At 43.1% G+C, this 22,994-nt stretch overlaps 1 long non-coding RNA gene across 1 annotated transcript in view; it reads right to left on the reverse strand.

Moving 5' to 3' along the window:
• The window catches only part of LOC143924158 (uncharacterized), a 67,039-nt gene that overhangs the window by 38,273 nt on the left and 5,772 nt on the right, over window positions 1–22,994 (reverse strand). The gene's annotated exons all lie outside the window — the stretch shown is intronic.

Genomic DNA, 22,994 nt, shown 5'->3' on the forward strand with positions numbered 1-22,994 from the left:
GTGAGAGCCATTATCCACAAATGGCGAAGACATGGAACAGTGGTGAACCTTCCCAGGAGTGGCCGGCCGCCCAAAATTACCCCAAGAGCGCAGCGACGACTCATCCAAGAGGTCACAAAAGACCCCACAACAACGTCCAAGGAACTGCAGGCCTCACTTGCCTCAGTTAAGGTCAGCGTTCATGCCTCCACCATCAGGAAAAGACTGGGCAAAAATGGCCTGCATGGCAGAGTTCCAAGGAGAAAACCACTGCTGAGCAAAAAGAACATCAAAGCTCGTCTCAATTTCTCCACAACACATCTTGATGATCCCCAAGACTTTTGGGACAACATTCTGTGGACCGATGAGACAAAAGTGGAACTCTTTGGAAGGTGTGTGTCCAAGTATATCTTGCGTAGAAGGAACACTGCATTTCATAAAAAGAACATTATACCAACAGTAAAATATGGTGGTGGTAGTGTGATGGTCTGGGGCTGTTTTGCTGCTTCAGGACCTGGAAGACTTGCCGTGATAAAAGGAACTATGAATTCTGCTGTCTACCAAGAGATCCTGAAGGAGAATGTCCGACCATCTGTTCGTGTACTCAAGCTGAAACGAACTTGGGTTCTGCAGCAGGACAATGATCCTAAACACACCAGCAAGTCCACCACCGAATGGCTGAAGAAAAACAAAATGAAGACTTTGGAGTGGCCTAGCCAAAGTCCTGACCTGAATCCTATTGAGATGTTGTTGTATGACCTTAAAAAGGCCGTTCATGCTTGAAAACCCTCTAATGTAACTGAATTAGGACAATTCTGCAAAAATGAGTGGGCCAAAATTCCTCCAGGACGCTGTAAAAGCCTCATTGCACGTTATCGCAAACGCTTGGTTGCAGTTGTTGCTGCTAAGGGTGGCCCAACCAGTTATTAGGTTTAGGGGGCAATCACTTTTTCACACAGGGCCATGATGGTTTGGATTTTTTTTCACCTTTAATAATAAACACCTTCATTTACAAATTGCATTTTGTGTTTACTTGTGTTGTCCTTGACTATTGTTTAAATTGGTTTGATGTTCCGAAACACTTAAGTGTGACAAACATGCAAAGGAACAGGAAATGAGGAAGGGGGCAAACACTTTTTCACACCACTGTACATTGATGGGGTTTCAGTAACACAGCTGCCTATTCATTTTCTATTTTACAGTTGTATGTAGAATGGGAGATGTGATGCTGTATTTGACTTGGAGTGGTATATAGCAACTCTTGGTCAACACATATATAATTTCAAAAGTAATTTTAGATTTTTTTAAAACCTGTAGCTTTCATCAAAATAATACTGAATGATTCTGCACTAAATCTCCTTTTTACTCTACTTTCTGTGATAGGGTGACAATGCTTTTTACTGTCTTCTTATTGTGCTTCTACATTGTCACTGTGTCACTTGCACCTCTGGTGGATTACAAGTAACTATGTTGAATTAAATTTTACCATAAAGGTCAACCCACCATGAGAAATACCATGCCACCATCACTGGCGTGCATGCATATAGGCATGAAGTATCAGTATAGAGGCAGAGGAAAACATGGTGGCTTAGGGGTTTACACTGCTGCCTTGCCTCACTAGGGTGTCTGGTTCAAATGCCAATCAGATTGCTATCTGCATGGAGTTTGCATGTTTTCCTTATGCTTGTGTGAGGGTTCCTCCAAACCAAAGACATGCTGATTGGTTAATCCTATGTAAATTTTCCTAAGTACGTGAGATAAAGGTAGAATACCTGTCAGGTTTTTAGATTGTAACCTCCTTGAGAGTAGTTACTGATATGACTATACAATATGTACAACATAACGTGTAAATTGCTGGTAAATACATGTAATTATTATTACAAAATGGAGATCGGGTACTGTATATTAAAGTGATTGTAAAGTCTCGTTCAAGAAAAAAACAAAAACAAACGTGTTATACTAAACTTGCTCTGTGCAGTGGATTTGTACAGAGTGGTCCCGATCCTCCTCTTCTCGGTCCTTCTTCCCTGCTCCTGGCCCCTCCCTCCTGTTGAGTGCCCCCACAGCAAGCAGCTTGCTATAGGGGCACCCGAGCCGAGCTGCAGCTCCATGTGTCCATTCAGACATGGAGCTGCTGTTCAGGCCCATCCCCCTCTCTTCTGATTGGCTAACTGATTTTGATTGACAGCAGCTGGAGCCAATGGCGCAGCTGCTGTATCTCAGTCAATCGGGAGGGAAAGTCACAGACAGCCGAGGGACTCATTGACATCACTGGACAGAGATGGGGCTCAGGTAAGTTTTAGGGGGGCCGAGGGGGTCTGCTGCACACAGAAGGCTTTTTATCTTAATACATAGAATGCATTAAAATATAAATCCTTCTGCCTTTACAACCCCTTTAAAGCTGGTCATAGAGAGATCAAAATAAGGCCGGTTTAGCAAGGACTGACTGAATTTCTATCCCTGTGTGGCAGTTCCTGCTTGTCAGAGGTCAATCTAACAATTGACTTCTGTTGAACAGGATTCTTGGAAACTTTTTCTCAATTCGCAATTGCAGCTAAAGGGCTGCAGACACTGATCAGGACAGGAGTCCCCCCTGCCAGAATACAATGTCTTAGTGGGAAGGATTCCTCCACCCACCCATTCATTTTTTTTACAATCAACCCAATGGAGTCATCTATAGCAGTGTTGCCAACCATCAGTATTTTTAGTGGCCGCCAGTAAAAAAAAGGGGCATTTTTCTCCTGCCAGTAAATGCCAGTGACAGGAAAAGTTTGCCAGTAAAAAATATGGCTGTGATGCTAGGCTAAGAACAGTGCAGTTCCGGTCTGCAGCCAGCTGCACCATCCAAATGCCTGCTAGAGTGTGTTCGGACAGCGCTGGCAGGGGGCGGGTCTGGCAGAGGCCGTGCCCAAGCACGTAGTGTGATCTAATGGTGCAAAGGTGAGCCGAACAGAGCAACCGGAGCCTCGTATGCATGTTTGCAGGACAGGAGCAAGGCAACTTGTGGGACAGTCAATGCCGCTCTGACTGGAGTGGACTGGAGGGACCACCTGGCGCGGAGAGACACTGTCACTGTGACTCAGGAGGGGACATGTCATGTCAGTGAGGTGTAATCATCATCTGTACTGCTGCATACTGCAGGTAGTGTCATTGTGAGAGTCAATTTCATGTGCGTGCCTGCCCATTCTAATTTATTGTCCTCCTGAATCCTGTCCCTGAGCTACTTACTACATTGCAAATAAAATAAGAAATATGTTTTTTTGCCATATTATCTATCTTAAATCAAATAACTAATTGCAAACTCAGTATGAAATCTCACAGCATTTTTTGCTACTTTGTAAATAGTCTGACATTTGCATAGATACATTTTCCCTTGACATTGATATCTCTAATTAGTCTGGTTCACATCTGTGTGGTGTGTTATAGGTTCATTTTACGTGCTTTTTAGGTGCTTTACCATTGAATTCTATATAGCATTTACTTTTAAAGATGCAGCAAGCAGGATTTACTTATTTATTAACATATTGTGGCGCCATGTTATTTTTTTTTTTTCCTGTTTGGCTTCTTGTCCCAGTTACTGTCCTGTTCTTTGCAGTATTGTTGCTTTTGTTTATACCTCATACACTGCCTCTTTGTTACTTAAAGGCTTTGAAATGGTTCATATTAGCCACCATGTCTTTCTACTTATTAGTACACATAAAATCCATAGGCTGAAAAATACACCAACAGACCAGACCACTTAGCCTGCAGGAGCCAGAAAGACCTTTACAGAATGGGCTGTATTCTTGTATAAAACATATGTCAATGTGATTGAAGCAGTGCTGGATCTCTGTTATAAATTATTCCCAGGTCTTTGCAAGAGAGACAAAGAATTGCATGGTAACAGATTGGTTACATGCAATTTATATAGGTAAAACATACAGTTCAATTAAAATAATCATAGACATAATGGGGCTTTCACTGCTCATCTTCTTTTAGAAAAATGGGTATTAAATACAAACACCTAGAGTTGCTGGCATACTGTATATCTGCAGCAGCCTCCAATATTTTGCTTTTATGGCCATATGCCAGGCCATTCTGTCAATTAACACTCCAATATATCTGGATTCCTTTTGACATATCACTGTGGTGGGCTACCACATTGACCAATAAGAGTGTGCAGGAGGCAGGAAGGGAAGGGCATATGTAAGTACTACCAGAAAGTGCTGAAGCTTTACCGGTCAGAATGTCCTGGCATTTAGCCATAAAAGCCAGGTGTCTGAGCCTGCTGTAGGTACAGTATATGCAGGAACATTTAGGTTCCTGCACTTCATCCTCTGTAGAGGGCAGGGTCTAGAGCCCACCATACACATTACAATCTAACCCTACAAGCTTTCCATTCTTGAAGTATCGCTAATGACTCAATGAAACATTAATTGCAGTAGAATAGCCTTCTGTTTTTAGAATTTCAGCAAATGTTATTTCATTCTGTGGTAGGCCACCAGAGATTGCCACGAATACAAAAGTACCAATCCTTGCCTCAGCAGCCATACTACTGTGCGATATTAGCCACAACCAATTGTTTTAGTATTTCTTCCATCTCAAATTTTCAAATCAAACAAATCCAGTTGTGATGTTTGTGGGATTATCTGATCTCACAGAATATCTGCCAGTCATGAATGCTGCTAGGCTGGTTGTACATAATGGAGATGCTGCTATGTGTTTAGTTAGTTTGGCTCCCCCATGGCAAAATTTTCTGTATTTGGTGTTCAGCTACTCTAAAGCCTGGTACACATGATCATATTGTTGGCCAACAAAATGTCAGACTTATGTTTGAAGGGCGTGTGCCAGGAACTTGTCTTGCATACAAACGGTACACAATTGTCGGCCAACAAACACAAACGTAGTGACGTACTACAAGGAATTTCAGCTCTTGAGCGCCACACTTTGGGCACCTTCTTCTAATGTCGTGTTTGGTGAGCATTGATTCCGAGCATGCATGTTTGTACTTTCAACTTTTGTGTTACAGACTTGTGTACAGACGATAGGAAACTGTTGTCCGCGGAAAATTTACTAGCCAACATTTGTTGGCGGAAAGTTGGACAACAATTGTCTGATGGAGCGTATTAGCGGTCAGATTTTAGGCCAACATTCTGTCATTACACAATTCCCTGCCGAAAATGCGATTGTGTGTACGGGGCTTTAGATTTAAAGGATAGTTTTCAACACAGCTTCAAAAATGCTGCAAGACTGTGTCAGTTATTCTAGATTCTCAGGAACATGTCTGCTTTTTTTCTGCTCTTATTGATTCCCCCCTTTATGAAATAACATTTGCTAAAACTCTAAAAACAGAAGGCTATTCTACTGCAATTATTGTTTGGAGTCATTAGTGACACTTCAAGAGTCTGGAGCCTGAAGTCTGGATTTTATATAGATGGGATAGGAAAGAAATACACCAAGGAAAGATCACCAGTTTCTATATCTGTCCATAAGGCTTTCTATTCATATCATTGAGGTGAGAGTTCTGAGAGCGCTGAGCTGTTTGGTGAAGGCATTGTCATTGGTGGAAGCGTTATTAGAAACGACTGTATTCAGGTTTTTTTTTGTTGATGGATGCTTGGAAACTTCTTTTTCAATAGTTGTTTTTGTTCACTAAGAAGTTATATATTGATTGTTTTGGATACATGGTTCTTGTATTATAATGCTCAATACAGAGTGGCACCAGAGGAATTGCGCATGATCACTATATTTATATATTGGTTTTACGTGTACTCTGAACACATTCGTTCATGCAGCATTTCCACATTATTCACAGTTTAGTCACATTTTATTTTTATTTTTATTTATATTTTTGGATTATCACCAATACCTGGTAGCGCAGAGGACCATATTTATTTGAGTATGTGCGGAGTTGCCACCACAGCTGCAAAATCCATGGTTGTATTGAAGACATGAACAGAAGGTGAAAATAGAGAACAGCAGGTTTTTTTTGCAGAATACATAAAACAATTCCCATAGTGACTGAGTGAGTATGAACAGCACGTAATAACAGCATTTATTGATAGATGTTTATGAAGTGGGTTTAGTAATACTTTAAAGTGATTGTAAGGCTTCAATTTTTTTAAAATAACAAACATGTCATATTTTCCTCCACTGTGCAGTTTGTTTTGCACAGACTGGCTCTGACCCTCCACTACTGGGGTCCCCCGGCGGCGCTGGTAGCTCCTCCCCGCATCGTATAACCCCCTAGCAGAAGCGCTCTCCTGGGGGGGTTACCTTGCCGGTGCGCTCCCGAGTCTAGCATTTGCGTCAGAATGCCAGACTTGGCCCTGCCCCCAGCACCTGTGGAGCCGGTGTGCGGTCCAAGCCTCGATTTCGATGTGAGTCAGGGGCTGGATGTGACGTCAGCGTTGCTCCACTAGGCTCAATGCATTTCACTTTAATTATGCATCACCAGAAAGCTAGTGTCACCTTCCTGGTTATGGTATTCATGCCCTTACTTGTTAGAAAGGGCAACGTGACTCGCGCATGCACAGTAGGAAACAGGCTGTGAAGCCGCAAGGCTTCATGTCCTGTTTTCCTTAGTACAGATGCCGACGCCTGCACCCAAAGCCGATTGACGAATTGGCTAGGGATGCTGGCATCACAGGATCCCTGGACAGGTAAATGTCCTTATACTAAAAATCAGCAGCTACAGTATTTGTAGCTACTGACTTTTAATTTTTTTTTTTTTACAGACTGGAACGCCTCTTGAATTTGCTGCCCTTCCACTGAAGCCAGCAGGGACTGACTTTAACAGTTTTTAATGGGGCCATTAGTGGTTCACTCTTCCACTGGGGCTGCCATGGTTGTAGATACGTACAATATATACTTTCCACAAGATCGGAGTGGTCTGGGCTCTTATATACTTTACGTGAGGGCCAGCAGTAGGAGAACTTTATGGTATACTTCAACTTAATGAACCATGATAACAAAACGATGTACTGCTATGCAGGGCTGCTGATAGAAATCACGGGGCCCCATTCAGCCTACCTGATGAGGCCCCCTTCAGCCCCACCCCTGGTCCCTCCTTCAGCCCCATCCCTGGTCCCTCCTTCAGCCCCACCCTGGTCCTGCCCCTGGTCCCTCCCCAGACCCCACCTTGAAACAAGTGCAAGTTTGTCATCAAGGGATATCTATCTTTCTTCAGCCAGTTGTAAGTTTGATTATCCAAAATAAATACTGTGATGATACAAGATATAGTCAGAGACTGCAAACATGATACAAGAGATCATCAGAGACTACAGACATGATACAAGAGATGGTCGTAGACTGCAGACATGATACAAGAGATCAACGCAGCCTCACCAGTGCCCATCAATGCAGCCTCACTGTGCCAACCACAGCCTGATCAGTGCCCATCAATGCAGCCTCATTGTGCCCATCTGCAGCCTCACTGTGCTCAACTGCAGCCTCACTGTGCCCATTTCAGCCTCGTCAGTGAATATCAATGCAGCCTCACTGTGCCCGTATACAATCTCACTGTACCCCTCTGCAGCCTCACTGTGCCCATCTGCAGTCTAGTCAGTGCCATCAATGCAGCCTCACTGTGCCCATCTGCAGCCTCACTGTGCCCATCTGCAGCCTCATCAGTGCCATCAATGCAGCCTCACTGTGCCCATCTGCAGCCTCATCAGTGTCATCAATGCAGCCTCACTGTGCCCATTTGCAGCCTCACTGTGCCCATCTGCTGCCTCATCAGTGTCATCAATGCAGCCTCACTGTGCCATCTGCAGCCTCACTGTGCCCAACTGGCTCCTCATCAGTGCCATCAATGCAGCCTCACTGTGCCCATCAATGCAGCCTCACTGTGCCATCTGCAGCCTCACTGTGCCCATCTGCAGTCTCACTGTACCCATCTGCAACCTTGCTGTGCCCATCTGCAGCCTCACTGTGCCATCTGCAGCCTCACTGTGCCCAACTGCAGCCTCACTGTGCCAATCTGCAGCCTCATCGGCACCCTGATTACATCTTCCCAGCATTGAATCAGTGTTTTGTCTATCACAGTTTAGGAGGCAGGGCTTTGTTACAGTGAGTGGACGACTGCCGAACAGTTCAGGCCCCAGCTCCATAACACAGCGGGAGATTCCCCATGAATGAGTGAAGAGAGATATATCACTCCGCCAGGGAAGGCTGGCCGGGACTTGAGCCAACATTGGCATGTGGCGGCTGCGGAGGTGACCTTCCACCCGAAACACAAGAAATAGTCCCACCCGCAAGAACATCCCAGAAAGTAAAAAAAAAAAAAGCCTGCAAATAAGTCGGAGTCGGAGATGTGTTCTGGACAAGCACATGATTAGTGCTGTGTAAATAAAGCCCCATACACACTATCAGATTTTCTGCAGATTTTTTCCTTCAGATTTACCAAAAACCATATAATATGAGGTCAAACCTTAGGAGTTTCAATGTGTATGCAATCAGGCAGGGCCTTTCACTACATGGTTTTGGTAAATCTGAAGACATAAATCTGCAGAAAATCTGATAGTGTGTATGGAGCTTAAGGCCGCGTACACACGGGCGGACTGTTCGTCCAACTTTGTCCGCTGAACAGTGGGCGGACAGTCCGCTCGTGTGTGGGCTTTCAGCGGACAGTTTCAGCGGACAGTTTGACGAACAAGGTTTTACGGAATTTCCGAAAAACTGTCCGCTGAAACCTTGTTTCAGCGAACAGTCCGCTCGTGTGTAGGCTTGTTCGTCAAACTAAGTTCCGCGCATGCTCAAAAAGGATTTACACGCCGAAAGTTATAATGCAGTGTATAGGACGTCGTATTTTTCGTCCCGTCGTACGTGCCGTTCACGTCATCGCGCACGGTTTCAGCAAACTGTTCGTTCGTCGTGTGTGGCCATGTCCGTCCATGCTAATTTTGAGCGGACTGTTTGCCGAAACTGTTTGACGGACAAAGTTGGGCGAACAGTCCGCGCGTGTGTACGCGGCCTAAGAGTTTTGCAGTGATCCGGCTACCTTGTGTTTAGCTACAAAGGAGTGATGAAAGAATAAACCACCTGTTGTTTAAAAGGTGCGCGCTTTTTTTAAATTTAAAACGAATACCTAGTTCAATGCTCTCAGCATGATTGTTAACACGAGGTATGTAAATTACACATGTACAAATGAACTGCTACAGAAAAATTGTACGGCTTGGTGAAAGGAGAGTTCTTTCTTCAGGTTCCAAGGCATCTTTTCGGCATATATTATAACTTCAAAGTCACAGCTTTTAACAAGTTTATATTTGTAAAACATGACATTTAACAGCTGCTGGTATTACAGCTTCAGAAAGTAAAGACTGTAATTACATATTCATGCCTTCAAGCACAAGCATACTTGCTGGTCATGATGCTGTAAGGTCTCTATGATGGGATCCCAACCTGGTGGCTTGGTTTTCCAATGATGTCACTGCAGGCAAATATGTGATATCATTACAGTTGCCACACTGAGTTTTCTTTCTGTAGGCAAACAATGAACTTCCATACACGATCGTAGAGTTTATGTACATTCTAATTGTTTATTGTACACCACCTTGGTCAAAAAATGGAATGTCCCTGAGATGGCAGGGGTTTGTACTTAGTGCCGGAACAAGGTCATCTAGAGCCCAGGGCGAACATGCCAAATTGCACCCCCTACACCAAGATGTATGAGCAGTATGTGTAAGAAAATCCCCCCCCCCCCCAAAAAAAAAAAATTGAGAACAGTCTGCATGCTTACCCTCTAAGCAGAAATTCCCCCTCCTACCAGTACAAATCCGCCACCCTGCTGAAATTCCCCCTCCCAGCACAAATCTTTGCCCCGCCTCGCCTCACATCCTCTCTTTCCTAGTATGCCCCCAGCACAAACCCCCCCTCCTAGCACAAATCCTCTACCCCTCAAATTTCCCCTTCAAGCACAAATCCTCTCCCCCAGCTCCAGATTCCCCCCTCCTAGCACAAATCCCATTTCCCCATCACTCTTCCCAACACAAATCCCCCTAAATCACCACTCCTAGCACTCCTCTCCAAATCTCCCCTCCTAGAACAATTCTTATCCTCTATTGCCCCCCAAATTCCCCCTTCTAACATAAATCACCTCTCCAATCTCCTTGTGTTACCCCCCCCCCCCTCCTCACATGATACCACAGTGCCCAGGACAGCCACCCCTCCTGCTCACCCCTTGTCCTGGCCCTGACTTAGAGGAATGTATTCTGGGGCTGTTGGCATTGTAATATTTAGCCAAAGGAACTCATGAGCCTCAGCCTACAGATGTTAATAGGACAGCATAGTGTATTGTCAGCTATCATATATTTTGAGTTATTATTGCAGTGTTTATGTCAAAGTACACATACAGATTTAGAGGGAACTGCCCCAGTCTTCTCAATACATAGATCTTTCAGCACCTTTTCTGACAGTTGTGGTCTTCTGAATTGTCTATAGCCTGGCCAGTAAAAATCATAGTGTGCACGGGGTGGGCAACCCAGTATTATATTTTTAGCTGCTGGGCAGCAGACATCGTGGAAGGTGGCAGGAAGTACGGAGATGCTGAAGGGGAATCCACATCTATATATCAAGGGGACTAAGGAGGGGGCCTAGGGCTTTAGTGTCCAGCAATTTTTTTTTATGCCTGTTCATACCAGCAGCTATCCTAGAATGCAGTTACAGGTGTGTGGTAGGAGAATGAGGTGCCAATGCGCCAGCCCAGAGCATCACTCAGTTTCCTTTTTTTATGGGATTTTTATTGAAACATTTGTGACATTTCATTGAGTACTGTTTTCCTCAGCATGGTGCAATTTGTGTCACATAGCTAAAAAAAGTCCTGCTTGCTGTACTTTTTTTTAGCACTCATCACCACAACGTGGTGATAAGAAATGGCCTTTCCCCCCTCCTTCCTCTCTTTTGCCATTCTTGCTTTGCTCTCCCAACTTCTATCTCCTGAGGGTCACTGGGATCTAGAATTGATAGTCCCATGTTTTTGTCCCATGACAGAGGCGCTATTCGGCTGCCAGTGGGGTTTACCCCCCCCCCCCAGCTAGCGGCCGAGAAAGGGTTAAAAACCACCTAAAAGCACCTCTCCAGAGGCGCTTTGCCAGCGGTATAGTAGCGCTGCCCCATTGATTTCAATGCGCAGGAGCGTTGAAGGAGTGATATCCACACCGCTCCTTCACCGCTCCAAAGATGCTGCTAGCAGGACTTTTTTTTTACATCCTGCCAGAGCACCGCCCCAATGAGAAGGCCCTCGGGGCTTTCACACTGGAGACACAGCAGCGGCTGTTTCAGGGCGCTATTTTTAGCGCTGTAGCGCCTGCAAAGCGCCCCAGTGTGAAAGGGGTCGTAGTAAATCAACCCCACATACTTGCTGGGTGAGAAGGATCAGTAAAGAACAACTGTGTAGCACTGCAAAACAGTTAGCAGGACATATATAACGGTTAAAGTGTAAGTTCATCTTTTCAGAAAAAATGAGCAGGTGAGTTAAAGGAAAAATACAGCCAAAACTCATTTGGCTGTACTTTTCTTGTAGATCACAGGAGTGAAGTTCAATTTGCACTCCTGTGACACATTTTCAGCAGATAGCAGGCTGAAGTCCACTGTCAGCTGACATCACAGAGCCAGTCCAGGCTGGGACAAGATTGCGACAATCACAGGTGTGCGCAGTCCATTGCATTAGGGTGTGCATCCCAAAGCTCAGACACACACATACCTTTCTCTGCAGCCTCAGCTGCATGGGACAGTGAATGAATGGGAAGTGCTCTGTACTGAGCGGCTTCTTTTTATTCACAACCAAAAGCAAAGTAAACACAGTTTATGAATGGACACAGTGAGTGAGTGTGTTCATGGTGTTCATTTAGAAAAGGAAGGGGCCGGTAAATTACATATTTACTAGCCCCTTCCTCCGCTCTCCATCCTGAAGCATACCCCACAGCAGCCGGGGGAGAGGATGGAAGCCAGCAGTACTGCAGCGTGGGGGTGGGGGGGAACAACAAAAGGGGGGGGCCTGGGCAGTAGGGGGAATTGGCACCCCACATAGGTGTTGATTTACTGAAACTGGAGAGTACAAAATCTGGTGCAGCTCTGCATAGAAACCAATTAGCTTCCAGGTTTTTTTGTCAAAGCAAGCCAGAGTTAGTGGCTGATTGACTTCCATGTACAGCTGCAACAGATTTTGCACTCACTGGTTTTAGTAAATCAACCCCATAGTGATTAGGGTGTGCACAGGCACACCTGGCACACCCTCTGCGCACACCTATGGTGACAATAAAGTCAGGATCTGCCCACAACCCTGGATCAGCACCTGGCTCAGCCTCTCAGTGAGCTGCTAGGGTGCTGACCCTGCGGCTCCCACCCCCTCCACAGCCTAGAGCTAGAGCTCATTGAGCACAGGGGGGCAAAGCAGAGAGCTGACAACTGACAGTCACCAGTGCTCTGCTCATGGAGCTTTGAGAACCAAGCAATCAGTGTCCTTTGAGTGCTCGATTCTCAGTCTTAGAGCCGGCATGTGACAGATGCAACATCGGACTGCATCCATCTAGGCAAGTATGACTTTGAATAAGAACAAAAACATTTATTTCTCTTGTAACACCCTATACCAGTGATGGCAAACCTTGGCACCCCAGATGTTTTGGAACTACATTTCCCATGATGCTCATGCACTCTGCAGTGTAGTTGAGAATGATGGGAAATGTAATTCCAAAACATCTGCGGTGCCAAGGTTCGCCATCACTGCCCTATACCCTCCTTTATCCCCCCCAGTCCCGACTGTACTTACCTCCATGGATGATGAGCTGTCAGTGTTCACACAGCTGGTGTAGCTTTCCGGGGATTAGAAATCCTCTCTTCCTCTTCTTTCTGCAGCACTTCTAGCATGGATCACAATGATTGTGATTGGTTATCAGTAGGGATGAGCTCGGTGTTCGACTCGAACGCATGTTTGACTTGAACATCGGCCGTTCATCTGCTTGGCGAATTCAGAACTTTGTGGACCGTTCACACCCACAATGCACTACGCCATTGCAGTGCATTTCTGGCTCATGATTGGCCAAGCATGCACTGTGACCCCGCATGCTTGGCCAATCACAGCACCGGCAGTGAGGAGAGCCATAATTGGCCACAGGCAGGAGGCCTGTGGCCAATTATAGCTCAGGGGGTTTAGTACACACCCCACACTATATAAGGCCGCCAGCGTGGCGGCCTTGTGTAGTGTGTTCCGGCGTGCAGGGAAAGAGCAAGATAGGCAGGGACAGTGTGTTCTTTTCTCAGGCATCTGCAGGAGTTAAAGTGGGTGTTGTGTGCCTCCAGCACAGTATACACCTATAGCTATCCTTTTTTGCTGGTGTTCTCTAATACAGGCATCTGCAGGAGTTAGTGGGTGTTGTATGCCTCCAGCACAGTATATACCTGTATCTACCCTTTATTGCTGGTGTTCTCTAATACAGGCATCTGCAGGAGTTAAAGTGGGTGTTGTGTGCCTCCAGCACAGTATACACCTGAAGATACCCCTTATTGCTGGTTTTGTCTGTTGCATATCTTGCATATTAGCCTTTAAAATGAGCACTTTTGATTTCGAACGTTCGAGTCCCATAGACTTTAATAGGGTTCTAAAGTTTGTACTAATTTTTCCGTTCATTTGAAGGTTCTGGTGCGAACCGAACCGGGGGGTGTTCGGCTCATGCCTAGTTATCAGCACCTGCACAGAACTTCAACCCGATCCATCCCAGACTACAGAAATAAGTGGGAGAAAAGCAGGAATTTCAAATCCGAAGACCGCTACACCATTTGTATGGGCACTAACAGATCATCACCCACGAAGGTACAGCCTGAACTGGGGGGAAGGGTGCAGAGTGTTAGTTCACCTTTTTCATTTTTTTCTGAAAAGTTGAACTAAGACTTTAAATATCATCTAATATCATATATAGGAGTAAAGAGTTTAAAACATTTCACATTTTCACAGTTTATATTATTCTTTTTCTAGTCTGGTCTCTTTTCATTTTTGGGCATCTGCAGGCAACAGAAATTGAAGTACATGAAAAATGCTGATGAAATTTGTAAGATGACCTACAGCCAAGGAAAAAGAAATCATCTCTTTGCCTGCAGTCATTTCATTGGCTGAACTTTATATGCTGTACATTCACATCCCTCCCTGCCCTCAAGTAGCTTAAAAACTAAGAACCCTATCTCACATGCAAATACTAGGCCCAATTTGGACAGGAGCCAATTAACCCACCAGCATGTCGTTATTTAACATGTTGGGGAAAACAAAGGTGAAGCGTATATAAAAAGAAGTCATTGTCCTTTTTGCTTTGGTCAAAATGACAAAAGACATGGCATAAATGTTGAACCTGCTTCATACTCTTAGCTTAGAAGTCTTTTTCCCAGAAACCACGGAACATAACTCTCCCTTCCACTATTCTTTACTGAAAAAAGTTGCCTCTTATTTGCAAAATTTTCAAGAAAGACATTATTAGCTCCTACTAAATTGATTGGTTGAATTATAATTCAAGAATCATGGCCAAAGCTTTTTTGGCCCTATTTCTCCTATGGATCACAGGAGTGCAGGAGTTCGTTTTGCACTCCTGGGACTCGTTTTCAGCTGACAGAGGGCTAAAGCACTAAGCCAGTCCAGGCTCTGGATTGTTTCCTACTTTAAAGTCTGAAAAATCAAAGTACCCCCCGAATGAGACTTTAAATTGACAACACAGAAAATGTTTAAAAATTATTTTTTATTAAAAGTTCAAGATAAAAAGCCATCAATCACATGATGATGGCTGCTAAAACACATACATGTTGACAAACCACTCAAAAAACAAAATACAAAATATCTTGCGGTAGATTAATGATACGTTGCTCTCCAATGTCTGAAAACCTCATGGCGTGTTTCAGGTTCAAAGCCCTTTCATCAAGGGTATTTATAAAGGAGAATTTAAATGTCGATATGTGAATGGTGCAGCACTCAGGTACATAGCTAATCAGGCAAGATTAAAATGATCACTGTCAGTGGGTTGCGTGATTGGAAGTCTGGTTTAGCCTGTATTTCAGCCTGTCATGCCTAAGCCCTTGTACACATGGTCGGAAGAGGTCCGGAAGTGATGTTGCATAGACATGGTCAGACAAAGTTGTCAGAAAATCCGATTGTACATAATGTGATGACGTTATTTTGTTACAACGGGACAACGTTCAGGCTAGTAGCCAATAGCTTTGGTCTAGGAATTTGATCTGAGCATGCATGGCACTTTGTCCGTCGGAGTAGGCTACACATGATCGGAGTATGTCCGATAGGAGCATTTTGTCGGAAAATTTTACTGGCAAGTCAGATATTCCGACGGAAACAGTCTGATGCAGACCACACACAGTCGGAATATCCAACAAAACGGTCCGATAGGAAACATTCTGACGGAATCTCCGACCATGTGTACAAGGGCTAAGGATGGTACCGTGTCACTTCCCTCCTAGGTAGAGGGTATGCAGCTTGAAGGAGGAGCTTAAAGATTCAAACAAGAGTATCCTAGTAAAGGCCTTTCCACAATCCTTGATTGAAAGGAGAGGTGGAACGTATACTAGGTGCAATCAGCGCTCCTTGTGCTGTTTCCAAAGGTCCATAAGGTACGCCGTTCGCCTTTAGCATACATTGCCAGGGCGTACGGCATACCCTAAGGACCTTCTGAAACAGCACAAGGAGCGCTGATCGCACTGGCAGTTGTAAAAAAAACACAGATTTTTACAAACTGTCAGTAAATTTACTGGCAGTTGGCAACCCTGCTCTCAACGAACCACTGGGATCCTGAGCCAGCCACTCCTGCCCGCTGCACAGCTCAACACTCCAGTGAGTGCTGGAGAGCCAGAGCAGAAAGACTTGGCTCAGTGATGACTAAGAGCTGAGCGTTGATTGGTCTTTCCTCAGTCTAAAAAGCAGCGTGGAACAGACGCAGCATTGGTCCCATGCTGCATTCACCCAATTGAGAATATTTTTTTTTATTTTTTCTTAGAAGCCATACTTCTATTTTCAGAACACATGAACATGTCTTATTCGGTAAGGTAAATAGTATATATCAGGTATAAAGTATCTCATAGCAATCAATTTCTGACTAAAGTGAAATCTGATGGGTCGCTCTGGGTTAATGTGCTTGTATTTTACCCATTGCACTTTGTGCTGCTTTATATAAACAGTCAGAATGGGTTCTTCCATTGTGTGTAGGTGATAATGTACCATTAATGACAGTTGAAAATGGTGGCTGTCTACTATGTGCATGCTGTTCTTTTGAATAACTAAATAAGTAAAATAAAGAAAGTTTTTCTCTGTACTGCTTCAGTCATCACCCTCTTGACTGTGGCTAATGGACCCTCATGAAGCAGCAGTTTGAGTATTCATTTCCTGGCCAAGTAATGAGGGTAGTTTTAGCAATGGCTGCAGGAAATCAGTAATTACTGTAGGAGAAAAGGTGACCAGTCAGTGCTGCTAAAAAGAAAGTTGTGTAAGCTAAGCAGACAAGAGGGTTCACATGGCCTGGCCTCTGACTATGAGCGTTGTTCTGTAGTCACAATGGTGAAACGAAATAGCATTAAGTATTATGAACCTATTCACTTAATGAGGTAGGTCTGAGAAATGTGCAACAGAAGCTATCTCTCAGACCACTTTGATGTTGGTTTAATAGGTAATAGTTACTGAAATAATTTTTTTCATGTCTAGAAAGTCATTATTAAGCACACAGAATTACAATTTAATTTAGACAAATAAGCTTGTAAAACCTGATAACTATCTTTTCACCTGTGTGTTCCAGTACCAAGATAATGCCATATGAGATGCAGTTTTATATCTTCCTGATAACATTATTATTTAAAAACTCCTCAATCCCATGCCTATGCTTAGAAACATTTCTAATGAACCCCATTGCTACTAGAGCAATTGGAACTAACACAGAAACACCACAACAGCGTGCCCCACACCTTGTTCCCTTGTTCGGTGGTGGCCACGGAGGGTCAAAGTCCAGACCTTATCTTGTATGCCTTCTATACAGTTCTTAAGGCTAATTTACTAAAGGAGTTGATAATTCTCACACATTGTATTTGTCTCAGGTGGCATTCTGCTGGCCATCAACTGGCCCCTCACTGAGGATCTTGTATAGTGACTGAGGGTGTATATTAATGTCCGGTGGAATCACGTTGAAAGAAAGTGACTATACAATTATTTCTTATTCAACAGTTACAAATTAAAGCCTAAGTGCAACCAAAATCACAAAAAGAAAAATCAGCATAAGGGACATAACATATAGTCAGCAGGATGTGTCCCTTGTGATGATTCCTCTTATGTTTGTGAATACCTTCCCCCATCTCTCTATGAATGGAACATGATCTATGAATGGAGGATGGGAGGATGATTGATAGGTCTGCCCCTTCCATTCAAACATTGCGTTCCATTTATAGAAGCTATGGTATGACTTCTATGAAGGACAGAGCTGGGCAGAAAGGACGGGCATAGTCAGGCTCTCTTGATGAGAGCCTGTAACACCCTCTTAGTTCTATTAACCCCAATGGCAGTAACGGGGAAGAGGGGGAGCAGGGATGCAGGATGGTGGAAGATTTTCAGAAGAGAAATCAACAAGTAAGTTTTGTCCCTTGTGCTGTTTTTTCAGTTTTATGATTTTGGCCTCACTTAGGCTTTACATGAAAAGGTTTTCAAGGTGTACAGAACTGATTCCAGAGTGTAAATAGCAATATATTTACAAGAAAACATAATAGGGGTCAGGTAATAGGCACTTTAGGTATGCAGAATATATCATGGTAGCAATAGAAAAGATAATAATTATGCATTCGCTCTTAGAACCACTGACATACAACTATATACAACTATATGTCACTAAATTGTACAACAATAATACGATAAAGGGAAATGTAAAAGTTAGTTAGAAGAAGGATGAAAGCATAGTATCTCAAGGATAAATGGTAGTGAATGCGGTAGGAAGATGTAAATCAATTTTTGCTAAAAAGGATTAAGACCTGAGTTTTATTAGCTGTTATGACAGTGCAGATTCTTCTGTGCTGATAAAAATCAAAATATAGTTTCCCAATGGAAGCTAGATATGATCTTATGTCTATGGACATAGAAGACCAACAAACAGTACCAGCCAACAGATTTAGGGGTTGAAAGCGATTGGACAAGTTAGCAAACTTAAATCTATGTTCCTGCCACAAAGGTTGCCTACAGTGCAGGTGCCTTCCTTTCCCACCACCTATAGTATAAGCAGGACCTCTTGAATGATCTGCACACACATACAGTACAAGCTAGGCCAAAAGTCAATGAAAGTTGGGCAGATTGTGCTTTCACGTCCCCCTCACTCTCTGAGGACTACGGCCATCTTTAGTAAACCAGTAGCACAGATATTTAAGGAGGCTTTTAAAACTCAGTAGGATTTATTCGGCCAAACGGAGAGTTTGAGTTTTATTTGATTTTGCAACCCTGGTGATAGCAAAGAGAATGTGCAGTGTCAGATCTCTTGTACTTGATTTTAATACCAGACAGTTTTTTGGTGAGGCTCAGTTCATGTTGAGTTGTGAATTAGGAATAATGCATAACTATATATGTCATGGTACCCTTGTCTATAAGGTCATATGCTATGAACTTCCAGGAACTTCATACTTTTTTGGTACATCCCTGGAGTGTGTGTTTTGTTGTGAGAGGTGTAAACTAGGCAGAACAGAGGAATTAGGGTGAGAGCATCGAAGGATGATTTCATTCTATTCATAAACCCCCCTTTCACTTGGAAACCAGCCAGATAACAAATAGTCTCATTATCACAAGTGCAATATAGTATACCCTTGGCTGGGAAGCAGCCAGGGGTGCTGTATCAGTGTTTCCAGTGTACCCCAGTGCAGAGAAGCTGAGAAAGGGACCATTGTTGGAAAGTAACATTTGAAACCTATTAGTAATTAGAAGTATAGCATTATTTATGATTGGAAGGAGAGGAAAGAACAGGTCTCACTAGCTACGAGGAGCCCAGGGACAGAGGACTATTATATATGGAGACGGGTCAGCACATGTAGCTATATACTTTTTATAACTTTGGATTATGTATTCACATGTCTTTTACATATGCTCAACACAAATGGACTGCAATCTCCGGAGAGAGAAATAATTCCCCGGTCCTGTATTTTCATTACATGCTCATTTTTTCCCCACCTGTCAATCAAAAGATTGTCCTTCTCTACATAGAAAAGACTTGAGATACTAGTTCAGTAAATATAATTTACACACTACAATAAGGAAAAATAATGAGGCTCTCCTTAAGTGAATCTTTCATTGTGCTCACTTTACTTACCTTACTAAACCAAAGAAATAAGGTTTATTTGTACATCCCAATCAACGTGGTTTATTTTTTTTAATAAAATGAAAAGCCTCACTACTAATTTTATTGTTGGCGTTGACTAATATCAGGTTAATATGGCTGCAAGAACAGGGGTGAACAGCGGCGCTATATATGGTGATAACATAAAATTATATAACAACTGGAATATAGGTATACATAAAATGTGTGTGTGAATAAGCACACGTAATATTAAAACATTTGTTTAAAACATAATGTCCATGAATGATCTGAGATCTTGTATGATTAGCACCTGGAGGCAGCTCCCTTAGCCCTTGTACACACGTTCGGACATTCCGGCGGAAAATGTCCCATCAGACCGCGTTGTCGGATAATCCGACCGTGTGTGGGCTCCATCAGAATTTTTCCATCGGAATGTCCGACCAACAAAGTCTGAGAGCTGGATATAAAATTTTCCGTCAACATGATCCGATCGGACTTTGTCCGATCGTTTGTAGAGAATTCCAATCGGACAAAGTGCCACGCATGCTCAGATCAAACTACGAGACCAAAGCTATTGGCTACTAGCCTGAACGTAGTCCCAACCTAACGAACGAACGTCATTTTCTGACAAGTTTGTCCGACCGTGTGTATGCAACACCAGTTTCGGAAAAAATCTGACAGATTTTGTGTTTGGAATGTCCAACCGTGTGTACAAGGGCTAAGAGTGAAGCGATGCCCTCTGTGCAGAAATGGGGCCAAACTGAGTGCAGTATAAATCATATATTTAATAAAAACAACTTCTTTTTATTAAATATATGATTTATACTGCACTCAGTCTGGCGCCCCTCTGTTAACATGGCTGCTACAATGCTGCAGTTTTTGATGAGCAAAGGGCTTCAGACCCTAGGTTGAACCTTCAAAACCTGTAATAAATATACAAAGGTGTGCATCTACTGAGAAGTCTTGCACTTGTGGTGGTCACTGAAGACCAAGTTGATAAACTGTTCAGGAATCAAATCATTATAATTTATTGTATTTATTACATGCACTTATTCTGCACTGTCAATTTACGCAGTGCTTTACATACTGTACATATATTGTACATTCACATCAGTCTCTGCCTCCAAGGAGCTTACAATATAAGGTCCCTAACCCACATACATGCACCTACTAGGGCCAATTTAGACAGGAGTCAATTAACCTACTAGCATGTTTTTGGAGAGTTATAATAAAAAAAAAAATCTATCAAAAAAAATATTCAGCACTTCACACTTAACTTTACACTCCTACTCCATTACAGCAAATGGCGGTTCTGACGGTCTTCTTCCTGGTCTGGTGTATTCCATGTCTGCCACTGGGAAACACTCAAAACTAGAACTAAAATTTCCCGTACAGACGGTCGGACTTTCCGATGGAAAATGTGCGATCGGAGCTTGTTGTCGGAAATTCCTACCATGTGTAGGCTCCAGCAGACAGTTTCCATCAGAATTTCTGTTCCACAAAATTTGAGATCTTGTTCTCAAATTTTCCGACAACAAAATCCGTTCGCGTAAATTCCGATAGTGTGTGCACAATTCCGACGCACAAAGTACCACACATGCTCGGAATCAAGCAGAAGAGAAGCACTGGCTATTGAGCTTCATTTTTCTTGGCTCGTCGTAGGTGTCATATGTCAGCGTATTCATGACGTTCGGAATTTCCGACCAACTTTGTGTGACCGTGTGTATGCAAGACAAGTTTTAGCCAGTATCCGTTGGAAAAAATCCCATGGATTTTGTTGTTGGAAAATCCTATCGTGTGTACAGGGCAAAACTCTAATGGTAACTCAAAACTTTGGCTTTACCATTACTTTCATTCCCTAATGGGGACACAGACAGCAATATAAATGTGACAGTGGTTCTAACGCCTCATTACTCTATCCAAATCAGTGGTAATTGTTCCATTTTTGGGGGGAGGGATGGCAAACAAACCCCCCCGCCAGGTCCACACTTACCCCATCCAGGCCGGGGCTTCTCCCGGCTTCTCCTTCCAGTTAATCTGGTCTTAAGATCTGCCTCCTGTTCTGATTGGCTGATTAAAAAAAAAAAAACTCATAGAAACCTATGAGTCCGGCACCCCGAATGGAGATTAGGAGGTGGCGCATGGAGATTAGGGGGACGGTGCCCCTGCGACCCTTATGGACCTTATGCTGATCCAAATAAAAAAGAATAGATTTTTTTGCCTTTAGTTATACTTCAAATAAAGGGCTGCTAGGAGCAAAAGGAATCTACCTCGTAGCAGTTTTTATTCTCTGACTGTAGTTTAGCTTTAAAGGAACATTTAAAGTCAAAAACAGTATTTCATAATCAGATTCACTAAACATGTCATATTGGGCAATAGCGTGCTCTGCGGTCATCTGGAACACAATCATGCGTAACATGCTTAGGAAAACGAACTCAGCAATAACATGTCTTGAAAATGATTTTAAAACTCTGGCAACCAGGGCTTTGTGTTCAAAATATTACAGCAGAAGAGCAATGGCAAAAGAAACATAATTTTTTTAAATTAAAGTTGGATTGTTTTGCTCTTCAGTTGTGAAAAAAATGTTTATTGTTCTGTAATCATGGCGAACAGGTCTTTCAGCACACTCTACCCAGCATATTACATAGGGGCCTCTGTCTCTTATTTCCCCAAACCCTGACACTTGCCTGGAGGCTCATTCATCTCTCAGTTACTCAGTAACTCATAGATAAATGGACGTCTCTGCTAGAAGCTTAGTTCTTAATCATTTTCTATTATAATCAAAAGCACATGTAGAACTATCAGCTCCATCATACCCAACATTTACATCTGCAATCACCAAGACCATTCCAAACAAAAAGTCCTTAATGAAAGGGAGTCTGACCTGTCCTCAATTACTATATTAAGTAATCAAACCTTATTTATATACTTAGAGGTCTAGTTCTCCAAGACTAAAGATCGCATTGGGGTTGATTTACTAATGGCAAATAGACTGTTCACATTGCAAGGGAAATTGTTATTAGCAATGGATTTTGTCTAAGAGCTTATTGAATAAGGTGCAGCTCTGCCGACTTCCATCATCCAATTATGTGCGAGAAAAAATACTTTTTTTGTTAGTTTTGTTGTACCTGATTGGGTAATCTCTGGGGCAAATTCCCTTGCAAAGTGAACAGCCTAATCATCTTCAGTAAATCAACCCCTTTGTGTTAATCTGTGAACTTTTTAGAATTTACGTTTTTTCCAAATAACACATATACAGGTTACAGATGCTTATTGGACCCATCCCAATCCACGTTAAAGTATAACAACACTGAGATTCCTACTTTTACTTTGACTTTGCATTACAGCCCTTAAAAAACGTTATCTTACAGCATCCATTAAATGTCATGGCATATACAGTAGCACAATTTTTGTGCCACAGCTCCAATATGGCTGTTTGCTTTCGAGAAATATCTAAAGCAAAAATTGGCAGGGCTAATGTCTCAGTTCTAAAACAGCTTCTAAACATGAAATGAAAGTAAGACCTAGCAGTGATTTCATATCAATGGTGTTAGGAAGAGACTCACCAGTAGGGATGAGCCCGTGGTTTGAGTCAAATGTAAGTTTGACTCAAACAACGGATGTTCACCCATTTGCTGAATTCCAAATATTATAGGGTGTTCACAGGAAATTTGAGCGCCCTCGGAACGCCCCATAATGCACTGCGAGATGGCAGTGCATTGATGGCTTCTGATTGGCCAA

This window comes from Lithobates pipiens, unplaced genomic scaffold (genome assembly GCF_037356315.1).
Source record: "Lithobates pipiens isolate NorthernLeopardFrog02 unplaced genomic scaffold, aLitPip1_a1.2 Scaffold_22, whole genome shotgun sequence".
Classification (NCBI taxonomy): Eukaryota; Metazoa; Chordata; class Amphibia; order Anura; family Ranidae; genus Lithobates; species Lithobates pipiens.